The sequence below is a fragment of the Diachasma alloeum genome, unplaced genomic scaffold (genome assembly GCF_001412515.2).
Source record: "Diachasma alloeum isolate Michigan unplaced genomic scaffold, Dall2.0 Dall_scaffold_00219, whole genome shotgun sequence".
Lineage (NCBI taxonomy): Eukaryota > Metazoa > Arthropoda > Insecta > Hymenoptera > Braconidae > Diachasma > Diachasma alloeum.
Genome location: NW_021680384.1, coordinates 599,078 through 614,811, shown reverse-complemented (window position 1 = coordinate 614,811; position 15,734 = coordinate 599,078). Strand labels below are relative to the sequence as shown.

Here is a 15,734-nt window from a genome sequence, read left to right as displayed (position 1 = left end):
GGGGGGGGTACCAATGGAGACCAGTGGGTGTGGAAGCTGAGAAAGTTAAACTGGCGCAAACACTTTGTATTCATGAATTCAAACCTCGATTAATGTCTTCGCCCATTCTCCTTAGGGCCTTTACCACCACTTCCGCGGAAACTTTCTACTCCTTGGCCCCTCCCTCCCGCCCACCAACCGCCCCAGCTAATTTTCAAGTGCAAGTAAGACTGAGTAATTGTGTTAATCTCCGCGATATTTTTGACTATTCGTCGAGAGCAGTTGATTTTTAAGATTGTAAGGGAGTATTCAATTGGTTTTGCAATTGAAAACATGAATAATCATTCGTAATAGAGGAGATTCGTCATATTAATTCATTTATAATGACTCCATTGACGATTTAAAAAGTAGAATTTCGCGAACAAAAAAAAAGATGATCCCAGGTAATGATTTATTGGAGTTTATTGCAATCTTCGACCGCGGGTTGAACCGCGTCTCCCTCGCAAATCGCGGAGTGCCCCGGGTACATGTAGCTGTGGGCATATTTCATCAACAAAATAATTCAGTCGTGCAAGCTGGTGGTGTATGCGGTCAGCCGTATATAGAAAGTCTCTACCCCGCGGGAGTGGGTGGACAATTATTATTTAACTTCGTACGGCTTCGGGGCCTGAGGTCACTCTGGCAATCCTCCAAGTGGACTTTTCCGGCATTTCGACGCTCATTTTTGGGGATGATTTATGCTTGTTACTATCACTGGGTGTAGCCATCACCCTTCGTTGACTTGTTTACGGTATTAATGGCCGTTATTAAGTGTAATGAAGCTCTAGGAGAGGATTGAGAAGGGTCTCATTAGAGAGCAAACAAAATTCCATTGAATTCCATTCATCCAAGATAACAGGCTCGAAGGAGTCCGAGTTGAGAGTCAATAAGTAAAGTACAGTGAATATAAATCGTCACACGACTCGTCAACCCATTGTCTTATTTCTCAATTAGTTTAACTATTCGTCAAGTTCGTCCAACTTTGTAATTGAGTCATTCTCACGCCGTCAGGACTATTTATCCAGCGAGATTAAATTCTTCGTTAATGAGTGAATTTCAACAATTTTCATTTCCCAAACTAAAAACCGCAATTATTCCCCGGAAACTTGTAACAAAGGGGGCACAACCTCCACGAAAAGCCACAAAAAACTCGATTAATTACGGCTGTTCACATGACTACGGTTAAAAAAAAAGACGACTAAGAACAACATTGGATGCGGCTGAAGTGTAAACACCTCGGTATGTAAATATCAGAAATTCACACATGAGCTACGGAATGTGTGCACTCACATAATAATCCCGGGATGAGAAAAAAATTGTGAAAACCGTAATTTTCACATTTTTTTCTCTCTTCCAGTTTTCCGGAGATTTCATATGAAATGAAAAAATTCTCACTCACCGGAATTCCCCGGCGCTTTTAAACCGTAACGATGCATTTCTCCGGGGGGCACTGGTGAAGATTTTCAAAGGGTGGTATGTACACACGTCATTCCGCTCAAAGATTGAAAGAAACGTACTTCAGACAGCACTACATCAACGAATACAAATGAGATGAAAAGTACGGTGAATTTAATGACGCGAGAAATTATATTTTTCTCACTATCTTTCGATGTCGGAGAATGGGGGACACGTGCGCCATTGAATAGAGCGAGAATTCACTTTAAAAAATTTTAATTTTGATTTTTTTCAGTTTTCTGTAATTGTGGGTCATTTTCTGTTCAAATATTTATTTTTAAATAGTTTTTCTTGCGCTGTGTGAAATTTTCTAAAAGTAACATTTCGACTGAAATTTCACGGAATTCTGTTATTTAAAATTTGTAAATTCACGAGAACTAAATTTCAATTTAATTCCGGGAAAATTGATGAAGAATCAGGAAAATTCGGAGAAATCTCTCCTGGAATTCCAGAGTGGTCTGAATTTTAAAGAAATGTTTTCATGAATTCCTGAAATTCCAAGGATTTTAAAAGAATTCGTGCAAAAATTCTTCGAAAAATTACTGAAATTTCAAGAATTTTAAAGGAATTCTTTAAAAAATTGCTGCAATTCCAAGGATTTTAAAGGAATTTTTCCAAAAATTCCTGCGATTCCAAGAATTTTTAAGAAATTTTAAGGAATTTCCGGAAAATTGAACCAAATTTTTTAAACAACTAATTCAATTTTTTAACAATTTCTTTTCCAAAAATGAAAAATCCTCAAAAGAAAACATCAATTCCCCAACAACCAAATAGACCAATCAAACCTCAAAACATTTAAATTCCGCGAAAAAAGCCCCCGAACGGTGCCGCCAACTGCTGTCCCCGCGGGGCCCTCGAAACTTTCTCCAATTCTTTCTTGTTTCAGTGCTTCACCGTTAACGAGAAATAAATTAACAGCTGAATAAAACTCAGCACTGACTACGCCCCCGTCGATAAAACGTGCCGACGCATAATTTAACGATAAGAAGCTGAGAATGAGAGTGAGGAATACGGGGAGAAATGGGTACTTACCGGGAGGCGTATGTTGGGCGTGTAAGAGAGATTGTACTCACTCGGAGGCTCAATAACACACCAGTTGTGGAGGCGATCAGATCGCGACGCAGGCTTTAATTTACTCTCGTCACGATTTAATAAGATTCTGAAACAAAAATAGAAGATTGTCAGCATTTTATTCGGCCAAATCCCTTCGAAGAACGAATCTCCAATTTTTCACATTCTCAATAACTAAATTATTGTTCGTAATTTTTCATAGGAACAATTATTTCTTACAACAGGATAATTTTCTGTTTGAAATTCATTCCGATGTTATTAATTCCGAAACTTAATAATTCACAACTGAAATATAACGCTCACACAATGAGAGTAAAAAATATGAATTAATAATTGCCGAGATAGTTTAATCATTTATGACTAAATGTTACGCGAGTATAATACCGAAATTGACGGGCTAATGAATAGATTTTTTTCCCCACATTGTATACAAACGGACAAAACAATAGAGGTTGAGAGCATTGTGTAGGGAAAGAGAGGAGCGAGTGCTGAGAGAACGAAAGATTAACTGGTGTGCAGTAAACCGGCTGATGTTATTTACGCTTTAACACAATATTCGTTGGTATATGCCGGGAAATATTTACAGTATCCAATTATGAATTTTTGAAGACCATTGGTGCGGGTTCATTGAGCTATATTGTTCATATGCACAAAATTCGGACGTATTTCGTGAATATCCTGGAAACATTGAATCAAACAAGATAAAAATAAAGTGATTTTTTGAGGGCTGAAGGGCGAAAAAGCAATTGTCATTCTGTATTTTTGCGTTGATGTGAATTGATGGCTGGACCTGAGTCAGGTATAAACCTGAATCTGAACTGAATTTCTGATTGAACCTCAATCAATGCGTAAATTTAATATAGATCCGAACATCAATTTATGTCGAACCTGAATCCATGACTGAATCTGATTTTGAATTCATTATCAAGTCTGATTTTTCAGAGAATAAATTCACACCTGATCCTGAATTTATGCCTGAATCCGGATTTTTGCCTGCATCTGAATCAATGTGCGAACTTAATCTAAATCAGAACATGAATTTATGTGGAGCCCCAATATCCATCGCACCTGAATTTATGCCTGAATATTGATTCATTGTCGAGACTGAGTTTTATAAAGATGAATTTATGACTGAACCTGAATTTATACCTGAACCTTATTATCAATATGTAAATTTAATTCCGACCTTAACATGAGTTCCTGTTGAATCCGGAGTCACGCCTGAACCTGAATGCCTGAATGCGAATCAATTTTCTAGCCTAATTTTTTCTGAATATGAATCTATAACTGAACCTGAATTTAGACCTAACCCGAATTTTTTCCACGACCTTAAATCATCTGTCTCTGAATATCCGCCTGAACTTTAATCTATACCTGAACATAAATTAATACCTGAACCTGAATTTATCCAGTGGACCTGAATTACACCTAAACCTGAATTTATTTTTGACTCAAATTCATCCCTGACCCTAAATTCAGTTCTCCCAAACCTCAGGGGCAAAACGGTTCGCCTTACTCCATTCAGTCCTGATATTCCCGACCTCTCCAACATGATCATTCTCAATTCCCCTGTCTCTCTGCAGTCACCACTCAAAGATTAATCCACGCATTAAGTAGAAATCTACGTGTGTCGTCAGACACTCAATAATTGATGAGAGCTCCACAGAAGCCGTAATGACATGAAGCCCAATCGCGTCAAGTATACCAGTACGCGTCCTGATATGCACTGTTGACTCGTTAACGTCTACTCGTAATCATCCATCTCTCAATACATTTCTGACTCTCTGGCTCATTGAGGGGTAAATTCGTTTGACGTAACTGTTAGAAACTGTCACTCCCGCATTTACCAGGGGATAAAGGGATTCACTCGGGTGAATTCAACTCGAAATGATTCTTAGTTTCAGTTGCTCGTACCACGTCATTAACGTTTAATTAGCGTTGCAATCTCACACCGACAGATGCCTCATTGTTCGATTCAACAATTTCATGTGATGAAATTCTCTTTTTCAAAAGTTCGTTCTGTTGTAATTTTTGATTTTATTTCAGTTTAATTGCAGGATCGTTAAGGGAGGTTTTTTAGTCATGTCTCCGGGGCACTTGTTATCACTCTTTCTGGTATATTTTTTCATTCATTAGCATTGGTATTCATTCGGTTGAATTCAACGGTGGAAATGAAAAAAAAAATTTTTTTCAATGGAGATGAAAACGAGTGAAAAATGATTGCATTCAATTGTTGGAAAATTTTTCTATTGATTTTGGAGAGAATGAGAAGGGTTGCTTGGCGCTGCTCTGGGGGGGGGAGATACTTGGCGCGTGACCTGACCGCAGTTTCATTGCAAAAAATTATTCCGTACGTTTCGCGAAAATCGCCAAAAACGAACTTCCTTCAAAAATCGCCGTTTTCATGAGAAACACCGGAGAAATTCAGCCTGCGTTCTCCTTTTAGCCAAAAAAAAAACTCATCACCCTGACCTCGAAAACCTCAAGAATTAATCATTCTCGACTGAACCCAGCCCCGGATATTGACGCACGAACGGTAACTGGAATTGACAAACGCCATAGGCACCTCTTGGTGCACCACCCAAAATGATGTATAAAGTTTAAAGGACGTGCACCAACGGTGGATGGAAGCCTGGCTGGAAGCCTCGATAACAATGCACCTATGGCTGAAGGGTGACGTGTGGAGTTACACGGCTCACCGATGTGTAGACCGCAACGGGCTGTTGATCCCATAGCGTTTGGTATTGTCATTGGGCGTAATTATACGAGGTATTTGGGTACAACTACCTCCACCGGCTATATGGAACACGCTGAATTTTCCCGGGGGGGGGGGGGGGGGGGAGAGAACAGGGAGGATGATACCTAGTGGGTTATGGGAACCCCAGACACCTCAATACATATAATTCTCCCTCTTGTATTCAATATCCATGTGGGATTTCGGGGGAATGTTGTTGAATCGATTCAATTCCGTGGCTTATTCTGCACGAAATTTCACTCTCTGTTGGTGGTTACTATTGTGTTACCTCTATTTTTTAAATGGATTCATTGGAAATCCAGAGGAATTAATGGAGCAAGGGTTTTCCGGGGGATTTGGGTATGACAGGGAGTGTTTTTATGAACCAATATTTGATCCTCGAGTGAGCGGTTTGGGGTGAGGGGTTGGCTATTATAGATCACTGAATGGGCTGAAAAATTGTCCATCCAATGAAAAAAACAGTATCTGTTTTGCTCTGTTAGTTCTGAAGTTATTGTGAAAAAACGATTTTTCTAAAGGCGGATTTTCAGGAAAAAAAAAACGGATTTCAAGCGATTTTAAAAGAAATTAGAGGCAAAACGGGTTGGATTTTTTTCATGTAAAAATTGTGTATTCCTCCGTAAAAACGTAAAGGGGAATTCCCCAACGAATGAAAAGAAAAATTTCAATTTTGCGTTATTAGTTCTGATAATATTGGGAATAAACGATTTTTCTAAAGGCGGATTTTCATGAAGAGACATCATCCAACCGCAATGATGGAATTACGAGGGCAAAATGAATGAGATTAGTAATTTTTTGATAGTGAAGACTCCGATCCCCCGAATGGGGTCATTTCCGCCCTCCGTCCTTAATCCCCCTAAAGCCCTGTTTTTATGAAAAGAAGTTTTTGTATCCCCTCAATGCGACAATTTTAAAGTTTTCATCGCTGTATATTCATGAGATGTTACGAATCGTAACTTGAGGATGATTTTTGTCACCTCATTCCACGATACTCAATAATGCAATATCAATAGAAGGCATGAATTCGATAAAGGAAAATGTGCCTCGGGAAAATACAGAAAGTGATATTCCATTGAATTTCAATGCAATTTTTTTTATCAACTTTCCGTGTGTATACGAACAATAGAAAAATATAAAATCGAGATATTGAGATCAGTGAGGTGCGGTGGAGTGTCCATTGTACTATGAAAGTTATTCCTAGGAACAGTTTGCAGCCACCATGGACTTTGCCACTGGAGCCATTGATATTCCCTCAGGCAGAAGTGTCTTGTTTATGGACGAATGGAGCTAAGTGAATTGTTTTATATGCCAGTATTCATCTACAATTTTCTTTTAAAACATTTTCCTCACGGATAGCTCCATAACTGTGAGGAGTAGATCCATGGGACTGGCGTCATTGTGAAGCCAGAAAAATTTCCGATGAAATGAAAAAAAAAATCACCCATTTTGCCCCATCCGTTCTTAGCACAACTCGAAAACAATTTTTGGCTTCGGAGAGTTGCGGTCAAGCCTCGCGCCAAGTTTCTCCTCCATCGCCTGACGTTTACTTATGAGCTAGGGGGCAAAACGGGTTGTTTTTCCCTTCACTTTGATTGGAAATTTTCCTGGCTAGGCAGTGGCACAGATTTTCCTCAACTACCACTGCTCGTCCGATGAGGAAAATCAAATGTAAATTAAATGGACGAGAGAAAAAACATTCAACCGATCTCGTTTTCGTAAGTGCTTCCCCTTCAAGGACTTCCACAACGAAGAATGTCACGTGTACATTGGGTCGATTGCATCCTTGATTCATGTGACTCGTGTGTACCAACGTATTACATTGTTCGCCAAGTATGTAGTACACTCCGGAATGTTACGTGTCTGGGCTTGTTGAAACTATGTTATTATCCAACTATGCAATCGCACCAGCTAGACTCCCTCTGTGCAGCTCCCGTAAACATATGCGTCACGTAACACACTTGACTAATCGGGCATTGCCATTAATTTTTGCACCCTATAAAGTTAAGAAGAGAAATTTCCGTTGAAAATGCGATCAACTGCGGCTAAAGGCCAGTTTTCATGAAACCATTTTTTCGGTTTTATTTTTTTTTTAATACAAGGGCAATATGGATCGTTCTGTTTTTAGTTTGGTGGAGTTATTCGATGCACGGAGCAGGGATTTTTTGAAACTTCTTATTGGTGGCGTGAGGGCGTAAGTTCCTTAAGACTAGTTTTCATGAAAAAATTTTTTCGTCATAACTCGGGAAGTATCCGGGCAAAATGGATTGTTTTTTTCAATTTCGATGGTGAATTTCTTGATCTATCAAGTGGGGTCACATCCGACCCCACTTGACGCGTCAGATTATCTCCGTCGATAGCAACCTCTGGAGATTAAAAAAAAAATTCTCATAAAATTGAAAAATTCAATTTACACCCGAATCTTTCAACCCTGAAAACATCTGGCAACATCGTCCACCCAATTTCGCCGTTCTTCACGTACAGAAATTGGCGGAATCCCCTCAAGAAACAGAACTGGCCAGCTATTCCAGCAAACGGAAGATTGAAATTTCCCCGAGCGCGTCTTCTTTTTTTTGCTCACTTCACACCTCAACAAATCCCTTTGTGATGCATCCCCCCTCCCTCCCTCGCCCGTCGGCGCTTTTCGAACCTTCCAAAAGGAAAGAGAGAAATGAGGGAGGAGGAAATGAACGCACAGTGGATACAAACACAGCCCCTGGTGCGGAACGATTTCATGCTGCTGCGGAGGTTAGAGGTACAACTACAAGAGACATTTGCTTCTCCACTTAATTTGGCACCCATGAGCGAATAAACTTTTACGATCCACCCATACCTCGAATGCACAAGCGAGAGGGGGGGGTGGAGGGGATGAGGGAAGGGCATATCTCATCATGCGGTCGACCGAGTATGAGTAGTAGCCGTAGCTTTCGCACTTTACTCTGCATTAACTTCAGCCGTGTTTCAGAATGTTTCATCATGAGAGATTATGATGGAATAACAGAGCACTTCACTGGAGGATTGATTGGTCTAATTGAGGTGAGGGAAGAGCGATGATTAACTGCATATGTATGTAGTTTACTTATTGACTCTGAACTTCGCCTCCTTCGAGCCTGTTGTCTTGGATGAATGGAGTTCAACGGAATTTTGTTTGCTCTCTGATGAGACATTTCTCAAGTCCTTGTCTGGAGTTTTTGGGGAAGAGGTTTTTACTAATCGGTCGTGAGGCACCAGGTCTGTTTGCATCTACAAGCGGACTCCTCCGTTTCTTCGTTTCCTGAGGTGTGAGATGCTTCGCCGCGCCCCAGCGATTGACCCTCGATCCCTTTGGTTCTGGTGCTGATGGCTTATTGGGGGAGGAAAGCTGATGGTGTGCGGCTTATCAAGATGAGATCTGTCTCTTAATTGAAAACACCGTTGATGGTGCACTGCGGTATCAGAGGATGAGCTTCTGGTGATGTGACTTCTTGATTTGCGCTGTTACACCTACAGCCATATGCTTTTATTATTCTTCATTTGATCATCTACACTTGTTTATACTTTGCTCTCTGATTTATTTTCATTTTATCTTCGAGGATTTCATCGCAGTTCTTTATACATAATTTGGTTTTCGTCTCATTCTTCAAGATGATTTGATGACTCCTATGATGATTTAGATGATTCATCTGGATATATCATCATCATCATTATGATATCGTGCTTTTCAATCAAATGGTAAATTTCATCAGCTTGTCAATACAATAAAGCTAACCAAGTTATCTCCAATGGTTTTCAAGCTCACAAAAATTATTGGCAGAATGAAAAATATTGACGTGACTTTTTTGTTCTGCTTCATCAACAGAAACTCCCGCCAGCGATACAGCGCTCGCAATTAACTCCGGCATCTGTATCGATGCACCAGAATCAGAAACAAGTTGTTTAGACGGAGAACGAAGCTCCGAACGAGAATCAACAATCCCTCTGTTTGATTTATCAATTTTTCCGAATCAAGACAATGCACTCGCTTCCCTTTTGTCTTGCCGTCGGGTGGCTTTCAGAAGGCAAACAGTAACGGCACCACAACACAATCGTTCGAAACGACACTGGTGAATCTCGGAGTGGTGCTTGCAGGGTAGATGACCTCCATTATCCAAGATTCAACTGCATTTGATTTTCTCAAGAATAGGACAGCAGAGGATATGGAGACACTCTGAGTATACTTCCGGCATTAAACATTATACGATCTTTTTTATTTCTTGGGAAAGTGTACGGACTAGTGGCACTCAGGTGACTGTAATCCTGAGGACTGTTCTCCGCGAGGGAGTGAGCATTAAGGGAAAATCGAGAGGTGAATAGAATGTATTCACGCGTTTTATATGCTTCATGAAGAATTCTATTCAGGAGAAACTTAAGGAGAATACTGACTCAACGGAGAACGTGAAATTTGTTGGTTTTTCAAGTGAAAACCGTCGCACGCGTGCGCGATAATATTCAATTGACGATAACTCGACATCGGCAGAGTGAATTTAAAAAAATCTTGAGGCATTTTAAAGGCTTTTTCATAAGCTACGAAAACCTACAAATTTATTCAAATCGCATAATTTTCAGTCAGACCACATCAAGGAACATTTTCCCGTCCGAAAGCTTCTGCTCAGGCATAAGCGATAATCTTCACTAGAATTAAATAAAAACAAAATCTTCCACTGTCTTGAAGTTTCACTCATCAACATGCTTATCCAACGTTCCATTTGTCTTTCCCGTAATCACAGAATACTGCAGCTTAGTAGACAGTTTACTCACTGCCCCTAAGTTTTGGTTATGAGTACCGAAGTGGATGAAACTCACGTCCGATCACCCAGTATCGCCAACGCTTACGCTTGGTCACGTACAACTACTAACCATGGTCAATAATCCAATCACGAGTACTCTCTCTACTTGGGGCACAGAAATTCCTGGGCTCGTTTTCAGAAATATAATTTCGCTTTACTTTGCCAAACGGAAATGAGACTGCAGCCATTTCACTTCGCGTTGGTATGAAAATTCTCGCGGATAAATGCTTCCAAAAAATTAACTCGTTACAACTTTCACGGAATTACAACTACTTTAAGAATTTACCGTCATATCAACCCGTTTTGCCCCCCCCCCTCTTTAAAAATAGTCCCAACAAAAATGGAGGAAAAATTTTGTTCCGTGAAAATTATGATTTTTTGAAGAAAATCTCCGAATCTAAGGGAGATAGCGAATTTTACCTCATAAGCTTTTTTGTAGAGCAAGTTGAGAGCTACAAAAAAGGTCATCATAAAAATTTTGCTATCTGCCTCTGATTCCAAGATATTCATTGAAAACTGACCAACAGTGAACATCGACTCAAACCGTTGTTACTGAATTTGTAAAAAAATTAATTTGGCATTATTTATTATCACAAAAATTTATCTCGGGACTTACGCCCTTTCCAATCCTCTATTTCCCGCAAAGAAGATGAAAACGATTTCATCGGGCTCTTTTAGCAAAAAATAATTCTTTGTACGTCCAAAAACTCTTTCCCCTCAATCCCATCACGTGACATGCTCCATTCTACCCAATTCCCTCCAATCGCCCTCATGTCTCCCCGAAAAACCCGAACGATGAAATACTTCATTGAACAAGTTCGATTTCCGGTGTACAAGAAAAATCGAAGGGACAGGTTCGATTTATTTTCATTTTCTCTCGCAACTGAAAGCCAAAAGCTCTTACAGACACGGTTAAAATCAGTGGTATAGCCATACAATACGTGTCAACAGAGAGAAAATGGGGCGAGGCAGGGGGATGGATAACTGGGTTGACCATTGTCGAAAGCACAGGAAGAAAATTCGATGAAAAAAAAAACGCGTGAAACAGCGAAAAAAAATGAAAGTCGCGAAAAAAAAATTGAAAAGCGGATTTTGTATTATTTTTTTTTCATTTTGTCATCATGGAAATGTTCGATGGTCGTGAAATCCAAGTATCGTGTGATGGCGGGATTTTTCGTGTCACAATTTCCATCGATTTTACCGGGAAAAACTCAATCCGGTGGAATCGTTCGAGCGCGAATGTTGAAGTGGGAGAAAACTCGTGTTGCCTCGAACTTTGTAATTTTTAACCAGTTGCTGTTTTGCTCAGTTCGTACCCGTGGGAGAGAGAGAGAGGGGGGGGGGGAATGGCGTAATTTCGAGGGACGAGGAAGAGTTGGACACCAATTGCTTTTGATTGCCGGGTATTTCTCATTTATCGGAGAAACTTTGAAGGTATTGAAGGTTTTTTCAGCTCTTTTGCATTTTTTAAACTAGGTTTTTCTCGGTAATGGAGTGATAGAAGGAGTAGAATTGACCTGGAACGATAGATCTAGAGATTAACCATTGGACTGAAAAATCTCTTTCAATTTCAAATCATGTGTTACGCTTGTTGGGATTCTGTAAGATTCGAGAAGGAGTGAGGAGAAGTGGGGCAGAACGGTGCAATTTGAATGAATTTGTAGGTTTTTGTAGCTCATGAAAAAACCCTCAAAATGACTCAAGATTTTTTTTATTTCACTCAGCCAATGCAAAGTTATCGACAATTGAAAACTACCGCGCACGCCAAAGAAGCAGCTTGTGAACGTGAAAACTTTCATTTTCACCACGACCCCATGTTGAACTGTAAATTCCCAGGTATACTTACATATCCCACAGCAACAACCATCACTCATCCTCTCGCATCAAAAGGGCTCAATTCCAGCCCCATAATTCTTCCCTCCGCCAGACGCAAATTTACCTGCCAAGCCTCAAAGTCCATATGCTCACCCTTTTCCAAACACTTCATCATGTTTCCCCTGTCAGCCATCTTATTCTCCCGTCCCCCCCATGCCACGCAGTCCCTCCTCAGCGACGAGGAGCTCCAGAGAGACATCATTAACCCACCTCTTCCCCTTTACAACTCACAATTTCTACATTTTCATATACATCACCACGTTTTCCACTCACAACCCCTCCTCTCATTCAAGGGGAGAAGGAGGGGTGGGGGTGGGGGGGGGGAGGTAAAAAAACAATTTGTTATCACAGTGTTGATGCCGAACACTCCCCTCAACCCGCAATTTTCGTCCTACCCTTTCTGTTTGTCCTCATTTTTTTTGGCTTCCCGCGCTGGAATCCCATTTTACGTAGATCTCTGCCGCCCGAAAACCCCACGAAAGAGAGGCGTTTCCACTCAAATTAGAGCCTCGAGGGGCTCTTTGTCCCAGGTGCATTGTAATGCTGTAGTATAAACAAAAGCTGTCAGATTTTCCCCACGGATTTTCACGTGTCCTGAGCACTCGTACGGATTTTTCAACTCACATTTTTAGGTTAACATAGAGCACAGCATAATAACAATTTCATGCTTTCGAGGGCTCTTGATTATATCTGGAGGACATGGAGATTAAAGTAATCTTGTTGCATATATGGGAGAACATCGTCCTTAAATTGTGAGGGAAATTATGATATTACAACTGTTTTTTTTGTAATTGTAAATTCATTAGGGGAGAATGGGCCGGGCGAAGTGGAACGATAGCGAATTTTGGTATGTAAGGGTCAAAAATTCTCAAGGGTTAAGCGGGAGAGATGAGCGAAGTGGTCACTCAACTCATTTCTCCCGTTTAACCCTCAAAAAATTATGTGAGGTCAAGTTTTTAATTTTTTTTTAATTTTTAATTTTTTTTTTAAATTAAAAAAAATTTTAAATTATTTTTCGTTATATGAGGTCAAAAATTGGACGTCACATATTTTTTTTGAGGAATAAAGATTTTTCGAAAAGCACCTGAATCCTTGTTTTCGCTTCATGATGTTGTTGTTTCGCTCAGTCGCTAACTACTCGAACAAAAAGTAAGACTTTTTTTTCATTCGATGGAAAACCCTGCCGGCTCTCTAATGAGACTATTTTCATGCCTCCAGCCCTCCTCTCATGTGATATATTCACCGAAAAGTGGGTGAAGAACGTTTCCACTCGAAAAGCTCAATTTTTCCTCATCTGTTTCAAGCAATTCTGTGTCGCGGTTTTTTCGCAGTTTTCACAGATTAATGAGTGGCTCCTTGCGGCACTGCTCCACCCAAATGTATTTCACATTTATATATCACGTATAGCTGTTATTTATCGAGATTCAACAGAGTCACTGACCCGTAAATGATGTAGCACGGGAGGGAGCTGCGTTGTTCCTTTTTCCATCGTTTTAATTCTTTCTTCACGGACGTTTTTATATCTGTATACGTGGAACTGCTGATCTTTTTTACAGTGGGAGGATTAATAACCCCGTATCTTTCCAACTGCTGAATCATGTTTAAGACGAATTATGAAAATTGAAGAATCATTTTTTGCTTTACGAAGGATGACGCGGGAGCTTATTACGACTTATGCTTTGAGGAAGATCGAAAAGCGGGGCAGAACGGTGGAAATGGTAGGATTTTCATAAATTTATAGGTTTTTGTAGTTTATGAAATGAGCATCAAATTGACTCAGGATTTTTTACATTTCACTCTACCATTGTCGAGTTATCGATCATTGAAAATTATCTCTCACAGATGGTGAATTTTCTCATCTCCCAAATGACACTTCCATCGACGCACTTATCCAAACGCATTTTCCTTGTTCCCCAAAAGCAGTGAAAAGGCCAGTAAAAATTTAATTGAAGTTTGTGAACGAGTTCATTGGAACTTTGGGTGCACATATATACTCCCGTCATTCAGCCGACGGTAATTGAATCCCCGTGCTCCATCAATCGACTTCAATCCCTATATCGGTCTGAATCACGCCGCGATTAAGCGACTGGAATGAAACTTGGAAGGCACCCCTTGAATTTTCAACCATTTCTTTCTCCATTGAACTCCAACTCGAGCACTTTTACCTCTCATTCATTTTCCTGTTACAATTTTAGCCACTTTTTTTCATTCGTTTTCCCACGAATTTCATCTTCATAAATTAAAAATTAGCCGGAAAGTCGATAGAAAAGCCCTGGAGATACCGTGGAGATCTGAGTGAGCATAATATCCAGGTCTGATTGCAAGTCATTTAATTCCTCTAGAACTTCTCTCTTTCGCTTTAACTGTTGAATCTCGTAATTGGCGTGGCGTAAATTTTAATGAGAAACTGGGGTACATCGCTCTGTGGTGTCCACATGCAGCTAGGGCTGTGAGCGGCATAGAAAATAATCGATAGGAGGGAATGTGGAAAATAGAACAATCAGGGAACAGTTTTTCCATCAAAAAGCTCCTTAGGTGTGTGCGGTAATTTTCAATTAGCCATAACTTTACACTGGCAGAGTGAAATTGAAAAAGTCTTGAGTCATTTTTTAACATTTTTTAAGAACTAAGAAATTCTACAATTTCATTCAAATTGCACCATTCTGCCCCACCTTTCCCACCTTCCTGCTGAATCTTACAGAATCCCAAAAAGCATCAAGAACCCTTCGTTGTCCCTGAATATCGAACATCTACCCGATAATTTCACTCTTTCGGTTTCTCAAGAACCCACGGGACAAAACGGGTCGCCCTTACACTGAAATTAAGTTCATTAAGGGAAAGATAATTAAATTGTACTATCATCCTTTCCCAAAAAAACTTGATACCTTTCCTCACATTTTTCCAACCTCTTTACCAACATTTTCACTCTAAAAGGACTTCGTGTCGCGAAAAATTTTTCGGGGCAATGCTCTCGTGTTCACAAAGTGTAGTGTGACGCGAGGAAAATCCCCCGAGTTCTTCCGCGTTTTCGTACACCCCAAAAGGAGACAAAACAAAAAATAACCTTAAAAAAAAATTGTAATTACCCAGGCACTTTTTTACCATCAACCGTCACCCGTAGAAATTGCATCTCGCGTTACAATTCATACGGTTAATGAGAAGTGATGTTACGTGTAAAAGTTTATCAGACCATATACCTTGATTTGGACATAACACGGGTACAAGCCGGTGAACAGGGCAATTTGTCTCGATTCCAGAGAGGGGGTTGGGTTAATTTTCCATGGCTGTCATAGGCTATTAAAACGATACTGGTACGGGCTATTATCGAGTATAACGGATGTTGAATTAATCAGGCTATTTTATCAGCCATCAAAGATGACAACTGAACAATCCTGTGTTTCCCAAAATGATCAACAGTTCAACAAGTGGATATCATCCGTTAACAAAATTCATGGATCCAAATAAATTTTCCATCGAAAATTTATTTGTTTCTAGTTCAGAATCTAGTGGGGCATGATGGGGTTTTTGTTTCTAATTTCAGAGAAAATTTATCTGACTATTCAATAGAACAATTTCCCTCTCCTCCCATCTCTCCGGAGCGATAAACTAATTTCCGTAAAATCGGATTTTTCTCCCCCATGCCTCGTCCGTTTGACGTTCACGGAACCGAGAGAGACATTTTTGTTTTTGTTTACCCTTCCATTTTCGCTCTAACGCGGATCGCTTTCTTTTCCTCCCCCCCCCCCCCCCCAGCCCAC

The 15,734-nt window shown here is 40.1% G+C and overlaps 1 protein-coding gene and 1 long non-coding RNA gene across 3 annotated transcripts in view; one reads left to right on the top strand and one right to left on the bottom strand.

Annotated features, from left to right (window-relative positions):
- LOC114841172 overlaps window positions 1-15,734 on the bottom strand; it is a 150,921-nt gene that overhangs the window by 101,844 nt on the left and 33,343 nt on the right. The window contains exon 4 of the long non-coding RNA XR_003783042.1: window positions 2,506-2,632. This is a non-coding gene — a long non-coding RNA (uncharacterized LOC114841172). The remainder of the gene's footprint in view (window positions 1-2,505; window positions 2,633-15,734) is intronic.
- LOC107037409 (alkaline phosphatase) overlaps window positions 1-15,734 on the top strand; it is a 67,641-nt gene that overhangs the window by 20,402 nt on the left and 31,505 nt on the right. The gene's annotated exons all lie outside the window — the stretch shown is intronic.